This window comes from Bos grunniens, chromosome X (assembly GCF_055505025.1).
Source record: "Bos grunniens cultivar Pamir isolate PY7600 chromosome X, Bosgru_T2T1.0, whole genome shotgun sequence".
Taxonomy (NCBI): domain Eukaryota; kingdom Metazoa; phylum Chordata; class Mammalia; order Artiodactyla; family Bovidae; genus Bos; species Bos grunniens.
In genome coordinates this window covers 25,913,650-25,932,629 of record NC_141194.1, presented here as the reverse complement: position 1 = coordinate 25,932,629, position 18,980 = coordinate 25,913,650, and the positions used below count along the sequence as shown (strand labels likewise).

The 18,980-nt window shown below is 37.8% G+C and overlaps 1 long non-coding RNA gene across 1 annotated transcript; it reads right to left on the bottom strand.

Moving 5' to 3' along the window:
* Window positions 1-14,478: 14,478 nt before the first annotated feature.
* LOC147340007 (uncharacterized) lies at window positions 14,479-18,838 on the bottom strand. Its single transcript, XR_015159265.1, has 3 exons — window positions 18,312-18,838; window positions 16,560-16,636; window positions 14,479-15,164 (listed from the first exon to the last, which is right to left on the bottom strand). It is a non-coding gene; the product is annotated as an uncharacterized LOC147340007 (long non-coding RNA).
* Between the last annotated feature and the right edge of the window lie 142 nt (window positions 18,839-18,980).

The window sequence follows — 18,980 nt, the reverse complement described above, 5'->3', positions numbered from 1 at the left end:
CTTGATTCCAGCTTGTGCTTCATCCAGCCCAGCATTTCTCATGATGTACTCTGCTTATAAGTTAAATAAGCAGGGTGACAATATACAGCCTTGATGTACTCCTTTCCTGATTTGAAACCAGTCTGTTGTTCCATGTCCAGTTCTAACTGTTGCTTCTTGACCTGCATACAGATTTCTCAGGAGGCAGGTCAGGTGGTTAGGTATTCCCATCTCTTTAAGAATTTTCCACAGAGTGGAATGTTTCATAGAGTGCCTGAAGAACTGTGGACAGAGGTTCGTGACATTGTACAGGAGGCAGTGATCAAAGACCATTCCCAAGAAAAAGAAATGCAAAAAGGCAAAATGGTTGTCGCAGGAGGCCTTACAAATAGCTGGGAAAAGAAGAGACTTGAAAGACAAAGAAGAAAAGGAAGGGTATACCCATTTGAATGCAGAGTTCCAAAGAATAGCAAGGAAAGATAAGAAAGCCTTCCTCAGTGATCAAAAGAGGATAACAAATGGCAAATGAATGTATGAAAAATTGACATCATAGGATATAATGACGATGTAAATTTAAACCACAATGCACTATCATGACACATTCACCAGAATGTTTAAAATGAAATAATAGATGATAGAAAATGTGGGCAAAGGGTAGGAGCAATAGTAACTCGCGTCCTGGGTAAGTAAAATTTTTTTCAGTAACCTTGGAAAACTTTTCAGCAGCGCCTATTAACTCTAAAAATTGGTATAATCTATGATGCCATCAGTTCCATTCTAGGTACATGCGCAAGAGAAATGCAGATGTATGTCCATCAAAAACAAGTATTAGAAAGTTCACAGCAGCTTTATTCAAAAAATTCCATACTGGAAACTACACAAACGCTCATCCACAGTAGAATGGATAAATACATTGTGGTATATTCTCACAGCAGGCTACCCTACAGGAACGAGAACTAATAATCACGGCTACTGGCAACAATATATTTCAATCTCATAAGCATAATGTTGAGCAAAAGAAAGCAGACATGAAAGAATACATCCTGTAAGACTGTGTTTACAGAAAGACCCAAACTAATCCACATTGTAAAACATCGGAATAGTAGCTACCTTTAGTGAGACAAGTAACCAGAAGTATGTTTAAGGAGAGCTTCGGAGGTGCTAGTAAAATTGTGTTTTTTTTAATCCTGATGTTAGTTACTCGAGTGTAATCAATTATGAAAATTCATTGAACATGCATATAATGTATGCACTTTTGAAATCTATTTATATTTCATTAAAAAGTTTTTTACAAAGAAGTTTGTTTTAAAACTAGAAGCAAAAAGTTTAACTCACACATCAATGACGCATTATTAATAATGATCAATAGAAATTAATAAAACAAACTCTTGGCAGGCATTTGTGAAAGTCAAATACTTTAAAATATGGGGGTCTTCCTGCAAAATGATATAAAAAGGCAGGATTTGTTTATTTTAAAAGGTGCTTTCAGGAAATAAATGGGGTTTTCTTTTTGCAACATAATTTAATATAATGTAACATAGAAGAGGAACTAGACAATGAAGATAATCATGTCTTTGACTTTTTAGTGTCAATCAAAGCTTTGTTCAATTCTTTCGTGAATGATAATAGCTAGTATTTATTCAGTACTTATTATGTGCCAGGCACCGTTGGAGGCATTTTATGTACTAACTCACTAATCCTCAGAAGAAATAAGTACTGTTGTCATGACCAATATACAGATAAGGAAACCAGGTCACAAAGAGTATTAATAAATCTTGCTCAATGTCTTACAGTGGTGAAGTTGGAAATTGTACCTTCTCTCAATCACTACTCTGATCTGCTAAAACCATCACTTTTATATCTGGCTTGTATGTTGCCTTTTAGTTTTTAATTTATTTTTAATTTTTTATCTTTTGGCCACAGGGAATGTGGGATCTTAGTTTCCTAACTAGGGATTGAACTCATGCACCCTGCAGTGGCAGTAAACAGTCTGCCAGGACTCTGACAGGACAAGACATGGAAGTTCCATGTCTTGTATGTTGCCTTTATTAGCTTAATTTATTCCTTAATATGGCAAACTGTAAACAAAAGACTTAATGGCAGATCAGTAAAAATTTCAAGTGCATGGTTTTCCCCAGCAGGATACGGAGCTCTTGATTTTGTGCATCACTCTGCTTCATTTCTCTTTTTCCTAAAGGAGATCTAAGTGAATTATTATGTTTCTGTTAAATGAAGGGAAAAATGAGGAAATTACACTTTCCTGGGGAAAATGTTAATATTTCAACTTTTTAAACACTTAAGAATAGTACAATGAAGGGTATGTTAACTTTATGTAAATATCAGTATGACCTTCTGAACTGATTTTTACATTGAGAAAAACAACTCTCAAGTAAATCATACAAGAGGAGATATTATAGATAATGTTAACAACTAGATAGCCATGCCAAATTTGTGTGTGTATGCATGTGTGTGTTATGTGTATTTATTAGGATGGCCAAAAAGATTGTTTGGGTTTTTCCATAAGCTGGCACGAAACCTCAGATGAAATTTTTGGCTAACCCAATATTTACCAGTTATTAGAAGAATATTATAATATACTGGAATGAGGTGATGATATAGCAGGAACTAGGTACTAGACAGAGATTACAGCATGGCATAATATAGGTAATAAAAATGGAATCTTATGTATCATTACAGTAAAATGCTCTCATGACAGAGACAATGGTACCAGTTCATCAAACATTTTTATTTCCTTCTTAAGCACACAAAAACACTATGTTGCCCAGTCCTTTTGTATCTAGCTGGTACCACAAGGACTGGGGACAGATGTGTGGCCCACAGCTTCCAGATTCCATCATTTGAATCTCCAGAGAGGTCTCTCCCCTCTGTCTTTATCCTCTTGTTTGCCTTCTTCATATGCATGAGTGCTGTGTGCTAAGTTGCTCCAGTCTTGTCCAACTCCATGCGACTCCATGGACTGTAGCCGGCCAATCTCCTCTGTCCATGGGATTCTCCACGCAAGAATGCAGGAGTGGGTTGCCATGCACTCCTCCAGGGGATCTTCCTGACCAAGGGATCAAACCCATGTCTCTTAGGGCTCCTGGATTGGCAGGCTTTACCACTAGCACCATCTGGGAAACCCTCATATGCATGGCTTGAAGGAAAAGGCTTCAAAGTAGTGGAGTCACGTGATAGAAGGATCTAAACTCCCTAGTTATTCCTAAGTAGGATCCTAGTCATTGCTAATGGCACCCCACTCCAGTGCTCTTGCCTGGAAAATTCCATGGGCGGAGGAGACTGGAAGGCTGCAGTCCATGGGGTCGCTAAGAGTCAGACACGACTGAGGGACTTCCCTTTCACTTTTCACTTCCATGCATTGGAGAAGGAAATGGCAAGCCACTCCAGTGTTCTTGCCTGGAGAATCCCAGGGACGGGGAAGCCTGATGGGCTTCCGTCTATGGGGTCGCACAGAGTCGGACACGACTGAAGCGACTCAGCAGCAGCAGTCATCGCTAAGAGGAAAGCTATGCAACCAGAAGCATTAGGCTTGGGCTTTGTGCAAGTAAGAAGCCAACTTTCATCGTACTCAGCCTAGAGATACCAGGTATATTTATTAGTATAATGTAGCTTAGTCCACCCTGATTTGTAACCTTTGATTCATTCAAAGGCAAGGGGATTTTATAATATTTATTGACTAATTTATTTATTTGGCTGCCTTGGGTCTTAGTTGCCTCAGGCGAGATCTTGAGTTGCATCACACGCGATCTTTGTTGAGTCTCGCGGGATCTTTGTTGCCTCATGCGGGATCTTCATTGCGGCGAGCTGGTTTCTCACTGGTTGTTGTGTGCAGGCTCCAGAGTGCCTGGGCTGAGTAGTTGCGGTGCATGGGTTTAGTTGCTCTATGGCATGTGGTATATGAGTTCCTGGACCAGGGATCAAACCTATGTCCCCTGCATTGGAAGGCAGATTCTTAACCACTGGACCATCAGGGAAGTTTCAAGGCAAGGAGAATTTTTCTTCTTTTTCTTTTTTTCGTTCTTTTTTGAATCTTAGGTGTACCAAATTGTATGGTTCCTGATTCTTGGTTAATAGTCGTTTTTATTGGTCTGTGTGCAGCCCAGTTTTATTCACGTAGTTTAGTTAGTTGTTTTTCATGAGATTATAAATGCTCGAGAAAACACCATCCAAAACAAAAACAAGCATCTTGATAATAACCTGTATTAAACATATGGCAAGGTACCACTGTCAACCTATCCATCTGCCTCCCCTTACTTACTCGAAGGAAACACCATCCCGAATTCCATGTGCATCATTCTTTTGACTTCTTTTTTATATAGTTTTATTGCATCTTACAGGTATTCCTAAAGCAGATTTTAAATTTCTGTTGTTTTAACTTTATAAAAGGATTATCGGTTCTAGTTCTGGATAAAATGTGGCAAGCACACTTAACTCTTTCTGTTCCAGTGGCTACATTGAACCCTGGACAGAATGCATGGAGCAGCTATTTGAAAACCCTGAAAAGGAAATAGTAGTAGGCAGATCAGGAATGAGCACCTGCATTAGAAGTACCAACAAATTTGCATTGAGTTTACCTTTTTCTCCCCATGATTATCTCTCAACCTGAAGTCAACAACAGGAAACTTGGGCATGAGCTCAGACAGAGGGGACTCCCAGGGAAGCCCTCTACCTCTTGCTCCAAAGGGTAAGGAGCTCTTAATGCTCAGGAGTATAGAAATCTTACCCCAACTTCTCTCCCCTTTCTTTTTTTTTCCTAAAGGATGATACAACAGTTTTATTGCAAAATATCAACATTTATGCTACTCTGTCATTTACACAACTTTGTCATTTTGTTCTTTGCGTTTTAAAAATTTATTATTATTTATTGGGGGTATAGTTGCCTTACAATATTGTGTTAGTTTCTGGTGTACAATGAAGTGAACCAGCTATATGTATACATATATCCCCTCCCTCTTGGACCTCCCTCCCCAACACTGGCCCCCCCCATACAACCATCTCACGAAGCTGGTCATGGTGCTGGAGGTGGCAGTTGAAGTTACTGGAACCAGCAAGAATGAAAACTCAGAGAGGGAACCTTCTCTGTTTTATGGTGCTGCAGTTTTAAGAGGATAGGACAGACCCTCATTGTTTTGTTTTGTTTTCACTCTCTGTCCTTCTTTTTGAGCCAAGACATGAGTCTAATCACAAAATTCCACAACACCATGCCAGTGGGGGATAATGGAGCCCCAGTTTCTGGCCAGGAAACCAGAAAGGGTGGGGGCAAAATGTACCCCGTGGTACATTTTACCCCTGGCAAAATGTACCCCCTGGTACATTTTACCCCTGGCAAAATGTACCAGAAAGATTGCAAGTGGCAGAGATTCAAGAAAGAGACCTCACAAATTTGTTTTTGAATTCCTGGGCTCACCCTGTGCAGGTGAGGACCAGATTCTAACTAATATTTTCTGTAGTTGTAGCCCCCATTTTAATCATATTTTGTTGACCTTCTTACTGTATTTTTGTCTTTTATTTCTATTTAATTCTGCTTTTCTGTTTGAAATTAATTTTTCCAGCGTTATTGAGCTATAATTGACATATAATATTGTGTAAGTTTAAAGTGTACAACCTGTTGACCTGATACACACATATTGTGAAATGATTGCCACTATAGTATTAGCAAAAACCTCTATTCTGTCACATAATTAATATTTCTTTTTTGTGGTGAGAATATTTAAGATATATACTCTTAGCAGCTTTCAAGTATATAAATACAGAATTATGAATTATAATTACCATGCTGTATATTAGATACCCAGAATTTGCCCGGTAGCTCCCTATTTCCCTCACCTCCCAGCCCCTGGTAACCACTAGTCTACTGTTTTTCTGAGTTTGCCTTTTTTAGATTCCACATTTAAGTGATTATTACGCAGTAATTGTCTCTCTGTCTGACGTTCTTCACTTAGCATAATGCCCTCTAGTTTCATCAAAGGATTTCCTTATTTCTTATGGTTGAATAATATTCCATATATATATATATATATATATATGCATGTATATATCCAGGTACACAATTGTTTCCTATGCTTATTATGCACTGATCTGTTGATGGGCACTTAGGTGGTTTCCTTATCTTGGTTATTTTGAATAATGCTGCAATGAACATAGGGGTGCAGAGAGCTCTTAAAAATACTGTTTTCTGCTACCTGTTGTCTTTTACTTTCTTTAGGTTTATTCTGTTAATCATATTCTAACATCTTAAGATGCATATGTAAGTCACTAACTTTGAGACTCTCTTCTCTTTTAATATTAGTATTTGAGGCTGTAAGTCTTCCTTAAATCACTTTTACCATGCATAGGTTCTGGTATCTAATGTTTACTCCATCATTCTGTTTTTTCAAAATTTTCAGAATTCACTGTGATTTTTTTTCTTTGATCTAAGAGTCATTTATTCCCGTGTGTGTGTGTGTGTGTGTAAATTTCCAAATATTCAAGGATATTTTTAATTTTTAAACTTACCATCTAACTTTATGATATTATGGTTAGATATAAGATCTGAAATTTTAGAGGATTTCTTTATTGGCTGTTATATGATCAGTTTTTTATAAATATTCCACATGTGCATGATAAATAATTATATATTCCCTAGAGGAAACAGAAATAACTATGGGTTTCTCTCTCTCTCTTTTCTCCTTATGTATATAATCTCCATTAAATCAATTTTGTCAATTGTGCTATTTATTTCTTCTGTCTTTGCTAAACTGATATTTCGTAACTTGTGTTGAAATTCCCTACAATGATAATGAATTCATTAATATAATAATATCTGTTGATCAGTACATATATTTTGAGCCTATTTTATTGATGTATACTTGTTTAGAATTGCTATACTTTGTTGATGGATTGAACCTTTTTATTGTGTCATGACTATCTCCACTCCCAATATTTTTTTTTGTTTTAAATCTATTGTAATTTAATATAATTTAGCTGTTGATTTGGTTGAGGTTTTCCTGTTGTGTCTTATTTTTCCCCATTCTTTACCCTTCAACTTTAGCATGCCCTAATGCTTTAAATGTTTCTCATGTAAATTCTTTAAATCTGGATTTGACCTTTTTATCCTATTTATTAATCTGTATCTTTGAACTGGTAGTTTTCTTCTCCTCATATTTATCATCATTATTGACAACCCACTCCAGTATTCTTGCCCGGAGAATTCCATGGACAGAGGAGCCTGGCAGGCTACAGTCCATGGGGTCACAAAGAGTCGGACATGACTGAACAACTGTCATTCACTCAAAATTTCTTATTCCAATGTGTCTCCGTCATTCTACATTTCTTTTTACTCCTATGTTATTTTCTTAATTGAATCTATAGCTCACCCTGAGTAAAGTAAGGGCTCTCTCACCCCCTGTCTGCTCTTCTTTCCAATACCCATCATGTTGATCAGACCAGTGACCTGGATTTTACTTAAAATGTGGTCCAAGGACCAGCAGCATCAGTAACTCCTGGGAATTTAGTAGAATTGCAGAACTTTGGGCCCCATTGCAGACCTAGTGAATCAGAATCTGCATGCAAACAAGAGTTCCAGGTATCATATGCACAGTACACTTAGAGTCACTAATATCATCAGGGGATTGGTTCTAGGATGCCTGTGGATACCAAAATCCACAGATGCTCAAATCCCTTACATAAAATGGTATAGTAAAGTGGGCCCTCTCTAATGAATGCAGAACCCACAGATATGGAGGGCTGCTTGTAACTGGTTACTACAGATAAATTTTCCCTTTTTTTCTTTGATCTTTATTATTTTTTAAACAATAGCACCCATTGTTGTTGTTATTTAGTCACTAAGTCATGTCCGACTCTTTGCAACCCCATGGACTGTAGCCTGTCAGGCTCCTCTCCATGGGATTTCCTAGGCACAATTACTGAAGTGGGTAATAACAACCATTAGTAAGCTATGTATTTGACAACCTTTAATTTATATCTCTCTTCCAAGGTCTCCAAATTTGTCTTTCCTCTTCTTTTAAAGAACTTATCCAGAAGTGTTTCATATGCATTTTTGTGTAGCAAAGATTTTTAAAATATTGTATGCCTGAGAATATTTTTATCATGTCCTCTTATTTAAATGACATCTTGTTGGATATAAAATACTATGTTCAAAGTTATTTTCCTTCAATTCTTTGAAAGCACCCATTTGCATCCACTGTTGTTGAAAAATCTGACATCAGTCTGATTCTTCTTCTTTTGTATGACATCCACTCTTTTATTTCTGTGCTTAGAATTTTGTCTTTGTATTCTTATATTTCATTATAATATGCCCAGGTATGGATTTAAAAAAAAATAAAAAAACCACTTCTCTCTCGCTTTTTTTTTTTTTAATAAAAAAACTTCTTTTTTTGGCACTTTCTGGGCCCTTTCAGTGTGAAGTTGTTAAAAATGTTTAGTTCATTTTGTGTGTGTCCTCAAATATTTTTCTCATCTCCATCTTTTTTCTCTTTTTTTCTACCTTGTTATTCTGGGTATCAGACCTTTTGCACCCAATCTTCCGTTTCTCTTGGCTTGTCTCGTATAGTCTCCTTTCCTATATTTTCAATTTATTTTATTTGGCAGTGCCAGATTTTAATTGTGGCACTCAGGGCCTTTGATCTCCCTGTGGGATCTAGTTCCCCCAAGAGGAGAACAAACCCAGGCCCCCTGCATTGGGACTATGGAATCTTAGCTACTAGACCACCAGGGAAGTCCTCCTAAGCTTGTAACTTCTACAAGATTTCCTCAGTCTGGTCTCCAAATTCATTAATTTATTCCTCAGTTAAGTATTCTGCTCTTTATTCTATCATTTTCTGTTTCAATCATTTCTTTTTTTAAACACACCATTTTTAAGATACATTTAAATTCTTTGTTTGCTCTAATACTTTCTGCTTCCAGTAGAATGTGGAATACGGGATTTATTTTCCTTTTGAAGGAGATGAGCTCTTCAGAATGTCTTGTGAGCTCATCCTTTCCCCCTGCAGATTACTGACTCCCCTGTAAGGCAGGACAGTAGGAGAAAGCATCACTCATTCATTCAGGCCCATTCATTCAGAGTGTTGTAGGGAGCAGTGGATAAGCCCTAAAGTGATAGCAACAGGCCTCCCCAAACTGTAGCCAGGCCCAGTTACCCTTTGCTCCTTGGGATCACGGCTTCGATTTGCATCCTTCTACCCCCTCAGGAAAAGTAACATTGAAGGGATGTTGTAAACTTCCAACTTGAGTGTTTGGGGGTCACGGTGTGGAGAAGTAAGTACCAGAGGTCCAGTTCTGTCCTTCTAATTTTCTCAGTGCTCCAAGAGCACAGGGCTTCTGAGCAGCCTTGCTTTTATCGTTGTGGACACTGAAAACTCTCTGATCCTGTGGCCCCATCCAGGTCCCTGCCCTGAGAGACTTGAACAAACTTGAGCACAGCTTCTGGAAGCCTAGGGCCAGGTCTCTGGGACAGCCCAGTCTCCCCTTGAATTCCTATCTAGAAAAGCTTGGAAGCTGCCAAAAGAATTCATTCTTTGTTCCAGCTAACACCCTGAAGATTGGCCCCTGACCTCCCTTTCCGAAATCAAGAAAAGATGTCAGGACTTCCCTGGCAGTCCATGGTTGACTCTGCCCTTCCATTGCAGTGGGTGCAGTTCGATCCCTGTTTGGGAAACTAAGATCCCACATGCTGCACTTTGTAGCAAAAAAAAAAAAAAAGATGTATATGTATCTCCTGCATCTGCATCACAGAGGTATCTTTCTCAAGGACCTGAATGCCATTCCTTTGAAATGTAAGCATCAGGAAGGATAGACCCTCTGTCAGTTTCTCTGGAAGTATGGAAGCAGAACTTTGATAAATGTCAGTTAGCAGACACAGAAGCCTAATCAGTAACAGTGACCAACCCTCTTACTCGCCTTTTGTTATTTTTCACTTCCTTGACTTAGCTTTTGCCCTCCTCCCCACCACTCCCACATTCCCCCTTTAAAACACCCACTTTCATAGTCTAACAAGAAAAGAGGATTTGTGCTTCAAGGAAAAATAAATTCTGGGAAAATGACTGGGGAAAAAAAAAACACACCCACTTTCTGAGCAAATTAGGAATTGAGCTTAGCTCTTTCCCCTACTGCAGTACTTGTTGAATAGTGTTTTTACTGCTTTAACTAATGTCCACTTCAACCCAAGTTCTTAATTGTTAAAGATGTGAAGACAGAAGACGAAAGCAAAGAAGAATCAAGAGAAGTATTCCTACAGCACTCCTCTATCACACACACACACACACCCCATCTTGCAAAGCAGTCTGGTAGCTTCCAGCCCCAGGCCTAACTTGACCACCCTGACCATCCCCCAATATCACATCAGAAAAGTCTATCCCCCACCCTCCCTCCCCATCTATCACAACATGGGGTTCTCACATTTTTTTTTTTTTTATGATTCTCCCTTAGGCTTCCTTCCTGGGGCAGCTCTCAGGGGAGCCATCAGGAGTGGTTCCCCAGCATCTTGTTAGAAACTGAAGCCTGAGGAAGGGAACATTGTTATTTGTCCTTGCCCCTCTTCTCTCTCAGGTCCCAGCCTGTCAACACCTTCTTGGCTCTTTCTTCCTTAAGAAGATTCTTCTTCCCATCTCTATTAAAAAACCCCCAACCTCATTTCTCTTTCAGCTTCTGACTTGAAAACATTCAGCTCTCCACTCCTAAACCTAACTAGACTATGATGATAGCTTATATTTATATAGTCCAAGACAGCTTAAAGTGATCTGTGAGATAAATGCCAATTTACTCCCTATTTCTGACTTTTAGGAGAAAAAAAGTAATAAATCATTGGCAAAAACTGTGAATTGAGAACTTCATCAAATTTGTAAGTGGAGATTCCTCTCCTAGCCTACAGCAAGCCCCGCCCCATCACTCTTCCAAATGAGATTCTGTAGCTTGCTTTTAAAAATCTGGCTTTTTCCGAGCCTATAAAAATATTTGTATCCCATACAAATGATTATTGCCTCTGTATAATTAAACACACACACAACCTAAAAGTTAAGAGTTTTGTTTTATTTAGTGGGAAAATTTAAGACTTCAAGCCCAGGAGACAGCATCTCAAATAACCCTGAGAAAACTCCTCTGAGGAGATGAAGGGAGGAGCCAGGTTATATAGACGGTTTGCAACAAAGGGCAGGTATTCTGAACATCAAAATATTGTTGATTAAAGGAAAACCAGATATTTCAAGTTAAGGAAATTAGTACTTTTCTCTGTAGGGGAAGACGCAAGCCTCTGGGCTAACTGAAATTATTCCTTTGATATGCACCTCAGCTATCTGGGACCAGTATCTTGTTTTCACATCCTGAGCTTCCTGGGGGCTCCAGGTAGGGAGTGGCTGCAGTCTGATGGCTGCTAGATGGCAGGTCTTTCCTTCCTGAGTTCCTCGAGGGCTCACCAGCTCACTATCCATTCAGTTCAGTTCAGTTCTTTTGCTCAGTCATGTTCAACTCTTTGTGAACCCGTGGACTGCAGCACGCCAGGCTTCCCTGTCCATCACCAACTCCCAAAGCCTACTCAAAATCATGTCCATAAAGTTGGTGATGCCATTCAGCCATCTCATCCTCTGTCGTCCCCTTCTCCTCTCACCTTCAATCTTTCCCAGCATCAGCGTCTCTTCAAATGAGTTGGTTCTTCGCATCACATGGCCAAAGTATTGGAGTTTCAGCTTCAGCATCAGTCCTTCCAGTGAATATTCAGGACTGATTCCTTGAGGATAGACTGGTTAGATCTCCTTGCAGTCCAAGGGTCTCTCAAGAGTCTTCTCCAACACCACAGCTCAAAAGCATCAATTCGCTGGCACTCGGCTTTCTTTATAGTCCAACTCTCACATCCATACATGACTACTGGAAAAACCGTAGCCTTGACTAGACAGACCTTTGTTGACAAAGTAATGTCTCTGCTTTTGAATATGCTGTCTAGGTTGGTCACAGCTTTTCTTCAAAGGAGCAAGCATTTTTTAATTTCATGGCTGCAGTCACCATCTGCAGTGATTTGGTAGCCCCCCAATATAAAGTCTGTCACTGTTTCCATTATTTCCCCACCTATCTGCCATGAAGTGATGGGATCGGATGCCATGATCTTAGTTTTCTGAATGATGAGTTTTAAGCCAACTTTTTCACTCTCCTCTTTCACTTTCATCAAGAGGCTTTTTAGTTCTTCTTTGCTTTCTGCAACTGGGTCCATTGGAGTTTGCTTTTCCCTACTTTTGTATAAGTTGGCAAAGTTCTGCAGTTCTTCAAAAACTGTAAATCATGTTCATTAACTATTTAGAATTTACTAAGAATTTCTGTAGCCTGATTGTGCACTTTTAGCATAAAGTTAACTCTAGGTCATATTGTTTATTTTGGGTTTATGCATAAAACGTCTATTTGTGTCACCCTTTATCTTTTCTCTCTATTACATGGAAGCAGCCAGCAGTTTCCTGGAAAAGGACGCAGAATAGCATAGCCAAGCTGAAATCACAGGGCTGATTAACAGATGTAAAAAAGTGTAGAGGAGCAGTCGAGACAGATACAGAGGAATTAGGACAGGGAAGAAAGGGAAGCAGTTTGGAGATCGGAGCCTGGAGGAGTCTGAAATAAAGGCAAAGAGACAAGAATCCTACTTAAGAGGCACCGACAGAATGAATGATCTTCCTTGCAAACCTGGTTTCACTTTCAGTGGGAGAAATATGTCCAATTGTTCCACATTTGTACTCTTTTTACCACGCCATACAGGGACAAATGGTGTTCATGCTCAGCTGTAGTCATATGACCACAGGGACGAATTCTGTCTTGAGATAAGGGATCTAAGTCTGCAATCTTGAAATTTCTCAACTACACTTCCTTAATTAAGAAATGCACAAGTACTATATCTAATTCTCTCCAGATACAGGGAGATAATTTTTCCCCTCTGTGGGCTATCTAAGCCTTTGAGAGTAGATTTATTTTGAATAATTCTTATAAAGCTATTCCTCATATAGGGAAAATGTATTTTTGTGGTTAAGAGCATGGCATCTGGATTCAGACTTCCTAGGTTCAAATATCAGCTGTGGTTTATGCAGTCATGTGGTTCTATATCTCAGTTTCCTCCTCTGCAAAATGAAGGTAATAGATAAACTTTCCTCTGTGAGTTCGACATTTTTAGATTCCACATATAAATGAGGTAGTCCAGTGTTTGTCTTTCTATGTCTGGCTTATTTCACTTAGCATAATGTCCTCCAGTTTTATCCATATTGTTGCAAATGGCAAGATTTCCTTCTTTTTTATGACTGAATAATATTCTAATATATGTGTGTGTATACATACATATGTATATATATATAACATTTTCTTTATCTTTATTCATCTTTTTTCAGTGGACACTTAGGTTTTTTCCCTCTATTTTCACTATTGTGAATAATGCTGCAGTGAACATGGGAACAGACATCTCTTTAAGATAGGGATTTCACCGCCTTTGGATGAACATGTAGAAGTAGAATTGCTGGATCATACGATGTTATTGTTTTAATTTTTTTTAGGAACCCCCCCCCCCCCCCGCCACTCAGTGCTGTTTGCCACAGTGGCTACTCAAATTTAAATTCCTACTAACAGTGCACAAGGGCTCCCCTTTCTCCACATCCTCTCCAACATTTGTCATCTATTGTCTTCTTGATGACACCCATTCTAATAGGTGTGAGGTAATATATCATGGTTTCAATTTGCATTTCTCTGATGATTTGGTAACTATAATTAATAAAACTGTATTATGTACTTGAAACCTGCTAAGAGACTAGACCTTGTGTTCCCACCATATGCAAAAAAAAAGGTAACTATGTGAAGTGATGAATGTGTTAATTAGCTTTATCATGGTAATTATTTCACAATGTATATGTATATCAAATCATCACATTTTACCCCTTCAATATATACAATTTTTAATTGTCATTTGTACCTCAGTAAGCTGGGGAAAACAAGAACAACCTGCTTCATTCAGTTGTTGGGAGGATTAAATGTAATGCAGCTAGCTCAGTACATAGAGACTGTTTAATATTCAAAATGAATTTTAAAATATGCACATTTGCTTGTAAATACAAAAGTTCTCTCTAGAGAATACAAGAAATTGATGATGTTGGTTGCATGAGGGAGAGAAGCTAGGTGCTAGGGCAAGGATGCAGAAAGGAGATATTTCACACTGTACAGTCTTTTATATCTTTGGAATTTTAAACCATGTAAATGCATTGCATATGCAGGGAACCATTAAATAAATAAATAAAGTAAAAATAAAAGGCATTCTGCTTCACTTCCACCTTTCTATTTCCAGCTTTAGAAGGCTTATACTTAGAGGTTTCTTTCTTTCTTTTTTTTTTTTTTTTTTTACTTACTTACTTATAGATTTCTTAAGGCATTTTGTTAAACCTGGTGAAGTTGGGAAACCCATCAATAGACATTTATTGGGAGCCTGGTACATTGCAGGCATATTGTGAAGAAGGCAGAGTTCCCTCTCTCAAAGATCATACTGTCCACTTATAAAGATAACACAATTATATCAAGCAAAAGGGTCAATACAAGCAAGAGTTTAGTTCAGAACTAAACTCTAAGGAACATACACACATTTTCCCATGTTCAGGAATCACAGAGGACTCATGTATGCAGAGCATGTTTGAGGAAGGGATTGGAGTTTAAGCAGGGGAATAATGAATAATGAGTAGATGTTGTTCTTGTTGGTGGAAGGAAAGTGCTTTCTAGTAAGAAATAGAATGTAATGTGACAGAAAGCCACTAAGTTACCAGGTAAAGCTTCCCTCGCCAAGTTAGTTTTCCTGATTAAAAATGATAATAATAGGACTTCCCTGGTGATACAGTGGTTAAGACACCACACTCCCACCTCAGGGGGCATGGGTTCAATCCCTGGTCCCACCTGTCAAGCCATTCAACTAAAAAGTAAAACATAATAATAATAATAATAACAAGGAAAGGACAAAAAAGCGGATTAAATTGGCAGGCACCTTTCACTCATCGCCTTTATTCTCTTTTTTTCTCCAGGATCCACACAAGATGCCTAGAAGTGGGGCCACCATATTGCCACTCTTAGGACCAGAGACACAGGCTTTGGTGGTGCAGGCAGAAGCTTGAAGGAGCCTTATTTCTTCATTTCCGCAAGCAGGTGTGCCCTCTGGATTTCTTCCTTTCCAGCATCTTGTATGAGAAAAGTAAGATCTTATTTCATTATACCATTATCACCTGGTTCCTGTTACTTACAGTGAAACACAATCCAAACCAACAGGGCTATATAATTTCAATACACACTGCATCAAAAAACTTTACCTTTCCAAGTTCTTTACCAAGGCTTGCCAGAAAAAATACAGGACACTCAGTTATATTTGAAGTTCAGATAAATGATGAATAACTTTGGTAGTATTTAAGTATGTCTCATGTAATATTTTCTGTATACTTATACTGAAAAATTATGTGTTGTTTATTTGAAATTCAAACATAACTGGGCATCCTGTATTTTGCTTTATAAAAAAATGGCAACACTATTCACGTGTCACACAAAACCTATTCATGGCCAGACCATTCCTACTTGCAAGAAAATCTTGGACACGCTGCCCACTCCAGCTGTGAAACAAATGGAAGTTCTTTTATTAAGTTAAAGGAAGGGGTATTAGGTAATTAGTAGTGCCTCTCGATAGAGAGAAGTGGGATTTGGTTCTTGGGCCTCAGAGGAAAAAATGCAATAAGAGGAAAATCAGGTATATTCCCCTCTGAAGGCATTTTCCTCCCCTTTATTTCAGAATCCTTTGTTTATATTTTCCTTGTAAAAGAATATTTGTAGTTCTATCATTTAACATATTCAATCATTTCAGCCTATTTCCTACAATTTCTCCCAATCATAGTGTCATTTCTTTTATATAGTTGTAACCATAAGGTAGATAAATCTTGAGCCCTACTTTTTTCTTTAAAAACATTTCAAAAAACATTTACCATTTTACTGCATGCTCTTTCTAAACATAATTTTCATTGTTGCTGAATATTCCACTGAAATGATTTTCTATAATTTACTTAACCTTTTACCCATGTTTGATCTATTTTCTTCTTTTAAATATTTTGGCTTTCTTTTTAATATTAAAATAATGATAGATAAACATCTTTGTTGCAGCTGTTTTATTTTGTATGGGTTAGAATTTTGAATTATGTATAAAGAGCCATGTATTAGATTTGGAATTACTCTGTCAGGTAATAGGATTATTTTTAGTCTTGATATATATTTTTGGTTTTAATAGTCCCTGTTTCCAGGTTAGCCTTTAGCAAAATTATGAAATTGGGTGACTTTAGATTGTCTTTGTTTCTGTAGCCTTCCATTCTGCAGATCATTTCTTTTTGGTGTATCTCACATTCCTTCCCATTTTCAAGTATCCGGTGCTTTTCTGCTCATTTCTCCCATTTATATCCTGCTTTCAAAATGGATCTAATTTTAATCATTTATGTCACTTTAAAATTAAGTCAATATTTCTTGGCTCCCAGAGAATATTTGGAGAGGTAATGTACCTTAGTTACAGACTTAGTTTAAATATCAGGTTTGTCACTTACTTGCAATGTGTGACTTGAAGGAGTACTTCACATTTCTGAGCGTGGTTTTCTCATCAATAAAATGAGGATGTTAACACCTTTAAGTCAGGGTTGTTATGAGGATCAAACAAGATAATTATGTAAAGATTTCAGCATGCTGCTAAGCCAATAGTATTTAATAGATTCTAGATATTATTAATCATAATTATCATCTTCATTTTAACACCATTTATACTCATGAAATGAAAACATTATTTACCCATAAGGAAACTACCCCAGCTTGAATATCATACAATATCTTATTCCTAGTATTTATTCAAAATATCTTTGATGACTTTTCTTCCCCTACCATCCACTAGAGAATCCTCTATAATGTCCTTGATATGATGTAATGTGAATACTCACTGACTACTGTGCAAATGGTGGCCACCATGCCAGGCTAAAGCCCTGAAAACATTTTTACTCACAAAAATTTCAGCATAACTTTAAACATTTAATATTTACATAGGAGACAATTTTTTTTAAAGAAACAACAAAATATAGTAAAATGTGTGTTCACTTTTAGACATAATGTAAATTGAAAAAAGAAATGGTGACATGGCCAGGTCGGTCCTGAATCATTAAGACATATCTTTGATGTAAATGTCAAAAAAAAATGTTTTAGGATGCATGCTTCCATAAATTAATCAATATAAGCAGTAAACAGATTTTTAACAGCGAAGAATTAAAGCAAAAAAAAATGCTAGCAATTTCCTTGGGATAGTAAAAATTATTAATCATGACTATTAGAACCATCGACTTGCTCCATCCTTTTGTTAATTGAAAAAATGGAGGCTTTGGCTTTATTCACATGCTTCTTTGAAACAAACAAACAGTACAAAACATTAGCCTGCAGAAATTAAGTCAATTTCAGCAAATATTAATAATTCCCTCAACAACGTATCAGACCTAAAGCATGTCTCTAACCCAAGCCACCCCCTTTTGAAAAGGCAGTAAGGCAAGAGGGAAAAAAAAAAAAAAAAAACAAAGCATATGCTACTGGCTTGTATATTTTGAGGGCCAGGGGAAAAGGAGATGAATAAAGGCTGGAGAAGAGAGCAAAGCTTGACAAAAATGAAAGCACTTTTTATGGTTGTGTCAGTATTTTCTACTACAGATATCCAATGTGTGGAGGTTTATAACTTTGTTCTAATAATTCATCTGCAAATGGCAAAGAGGGTGGCAATGTGGGAATAAAAAATTGTGTGCATGTTTTTATAGAAAGATTTATAACTACTGAATTGAAAATCACTTAGTTATTCCAGTGACAAAAGTCAGAACCAAATAACATTCATGCTTGTGTTCAAAACCCCTGAATAGCTAGCTGTTGTATGAATCCTTACAAAGAGAACAAAATTATGCATGGCATAAGAGACACTAATATTTGGTATTTTCTTTTGCTATCGCCTTTGTTTTATAATGTCAGCTATTGAACAGATTCAATAAGGGACATTTAAAAAAATTTCCCCCCTGATTAAAATTTCCAATAGTTAAGAGATTAGAGACAATGAAAGTCTGCAAACTGACTGCCACCCATTAGCACTGACCTTTACTAACATTGAACTTGACCTCTGTCTACTCTTTCTCAAGCCACTCCTCAGATGTAGGCATTCCTCTGACCCTAGTCTTAGCCATTCTTGCACATTAATTTTTTTTTTTTTTTTTGTCTCTGTGGAAATTGCAGCTACTTCATGACATCATCTACCATGGTAAATGTTACCAAGTTTCTGAAACCTTCTTGGAATTTTCCCCAGCAGCATGAATCCGTGTTCTCATAGCAATCTGAATATCCCAATTAGAAGCCATCATACTGTTAGAGTTCCAGTACATTTTGACAGTGTCCTGCAAACATCTGTGACTCTGCCTGAGCTTAACTCAGCCCTTATATAGAAGGGGCTGGCAGGGAGTTCTGGGTTTTGAGAAATCCTCAGCCAATATGGGATAGGAGTTGGAAGACACTCCAGCTTCCTCAAGGGGCTAAATCTTCAGACACATTTAGTACTGTCTCCCAGAGATCCCACTCAAGAGTGGAGGCACAGGGTTGTTCATACACCTTTTATTGGCTTTCATCGTTCTCATTCTCATTTTTTATTCTGCTGATGCTTCCTGGGAATCATCTCCCAAATAAATAACTTTCTTTTCAATCTTTGTCTCAGCATCTGCTTCTTAGAAATCCCAAATTAAGATAGTATCAGAAGTGATTCTAGGAAGCAGAACCTCAGAAAGAAAGGCTGGAATGAGACCACTTGCCACATGAGTGCTAACAAAGATCCACTGATGGTGGTGAGAGGAGGATTGCTGATGGGTCTTGGCCTGTTGTAGCATCATGATTACAACGACTTTCAGGTGTAGTTAAACTGGGACGGACTATAGCTGCATTAGCTCCAGTGCCCCAGGGATACT